The 2,500-nt window shown below is 51.0% G+C and overlaps 1 protein-coding gene across 1 annotated transcript in view; it reads left to right on the forward strand.

The window, feature by feature from the left end:
- Nucleotides 1-2,500, forward strand: part of frmd4a (FERM domain containing 4A) — a gene marked incomplete at both ends in the record, with an annotated part of 68,995 nt that overhangs the window by 49,557 nt on the left and 16,938 nt on the right.

Genomic DNA, 2,500 nt, shown 5'->3' on the forward strand with positions numbered 1-2,500 from the left:
GTATCTCTTCAATCAGCTTCAGACACCATGAAAGGATGCATTTGATGCAGTTTGTTGGCACACACAGACATGCGCGCGCACACACACATACACAAACACACACACACAAACACACACAGGCACAAGGGCACACACACACCCCAAGGAGAGATGAGACCCTTTTGTACAGTAGTACGTCAGGCATCTCATCTCCTAAATGTTCACATGGTCCCTTGTCCATTCAAACACACACACACATACACACACACACACACACACACACACACACACACACACACACACACACACACACACACACTGAAAGTCACTGGACCTTCCCATTCCAAGAGTATTTGCTCTCCGACAATGGGGGGATTGTGTCTAAAGGAGTTTGACCAAAGAGTAGTTGGGTTACTGGATTACATTTGTCAGTAGAACGTCACAAGACTGTCCTCATTGTGCTCAGGAGGACACACTGGCACAAGACTGTCCTCATCGCTCAGGAGGACACACTGGCACAAGACTGTCCTCATCGCTCAGGAGGACACACTGGCACAAGACTGTCCTCATCGCTCAGGAGGACACACTGGCACAAGACTGGCACCGTAAACAGGGACGGACAGACAGGAACCCTGGCTTACATCCACTAATTGAAACTGAATGTTTCTGGAGCAGGGAGATAAGCATCCTAGGTCACATGACCAGTCCTCGTGAACCCTGACCTCTGACTGAGCAACTGGTCAGACCACACCACCAACCAGTGAGTCAGTGTAGGTGACCAAGATCAGGGACTCAAACTGTTCTACTAAGGAAATGATGATTTTGTTCTTTACTTTTGTCACTGTGGTGGTTTGGTGTGTGTGTGTGCGTGTGTGTGTGTGCGTGCGTGTGTGAGTGTGCAGATGTCTCATCAGTTCTGTTTTATTAGGGGACATCCTGTAGTGACTAAACTAGACGCTCTGAGGCCTGTTTATTTGGGGATGTTTAATTGCTGTACCCCAAACCCACCTTCCCTCCCTCTCACTATGTGTCTCTCTCTCTTTCTCTCTCTCTCTCCCTCTGTCTCTCTCTCTCTCTCTCTCTCCCTCTCTCTCACACACGCACACAGATTTACTACTAAACCACACACCGTTAAAATGCCTTGTTAGTGTGTTCTGAGTCACTTAGCCAGAGATTAGGGCTTTATGGGCCGGTTGACTGGCAAGCAGGGCAGAGTGAGAGAAACAGGTTCCTCTAGGTGCTGTCGGTCAGTAGCAGTGACCGGTCCTCGTTGGGCCGCTGAGTGGAAAAGTTGTAACTTTTGCTGGAACGTCCTGGGTATATTGTTGTACCTGGCTCCCTAGTGAATAGACTGCCCCTCTGTGACATGATGCTGTGTTATACCTTATGTCCCGCCCCTACACCCCCCCCCACCGCCTCAGAATGCCACCAAAACACAAACAACAGGAAGTGCTCACAGACTGGATCGCTGTCGCCATGGCAACCCTGTGAACACGCCGGACGGGACGAGAGCTCCGCCTTTATTGGGACACAATAGGCCCTAGAGCGAACCCGGGTCCAGCGCTTGTCTGAAGGGCGGCCTAGAACAGGCCCCGGGGCCTCTCTCTCTCCGGCCTCAGAACCAGTCTCTCTCTCCGGTCTCTCTCTCCGGCCTCAGAACCGGTCTCTCTCTCCATCCTCAGAACAGGGTTCCCCCCGCCCCCATTCTCCTCCCGGGGTCCCTGGGGGCCCATTCTCCTCCCGGGGTCCCTGGGGGCCCGCAGGCTTTCAGCCATGACCTTCGGTCTGTGTTTACAGTATCTGCATGGGTGTGTCTGATTCAACCCATTCACTACTGGTGCGCCCATGCCATTGTGTGTGTGTGCGTGTGTGTGTGCGTGTGTGTGTGTGTGTGTGTGTGCGTGCGTACTTTACATGTGTGTGTACAATTCCAGTCAGGAGGATAGATGATAATAGCTCACACACACCCATGGCCATAAAAGCAGACTCACCCACTGACACACACACACGCACACACACACACTCACACTCACAGGTCTGGAGAAAGAGACTGTCAGCATGTCTCTATCAGATATCACTCTTCTTATTCCCAGTCTGTCCCTAAGAACACAATAGGCCTAGTGCAGTACGATTCATATCTGGAGGGGTGTGGTTAAAGTCCCCTTCATCCCTTCACAATATCATCACCACAAATCACCCAATCACCTTCGACCTCTTCAGGAGACAAAGTTCTGCTAGCTTCTTGTTTTGAGGGTACATGTTAGACGTGGTCTGCTCTCTCCAGTATCTGACCCTATGTGTTACAGGATGACCAGCTATGATCCATTCCCTGACTGTAAACACATGGGTCTGCTACTGGACTACTGTAGGTCTGAGAGTCGATTGGGTCAAGCGTGCGCACAGACACACACACACACACACACTCTCCTACAGATGGTGTAGACAGCTTTAGTGGTCTCATGCTTTGAAGCTCTTATAAACACCCTCCCTAATCTCTGTAGCTACACACACATGTGCAACA

This window comes from Borostomias antarcticus (genome assembly GCF_949987555.1).
Source record: "Borostomias antarcticus genome assembly, chromosome: 18".
In the NCBI taxonomy this organism is placed as follows: domain Eukaryota; kingdom Metazoa; phylum Chordata; class Actinopteri; order Stomiiformes; family Stomiidae; genus Borostomias; species Borostomias antarcticus.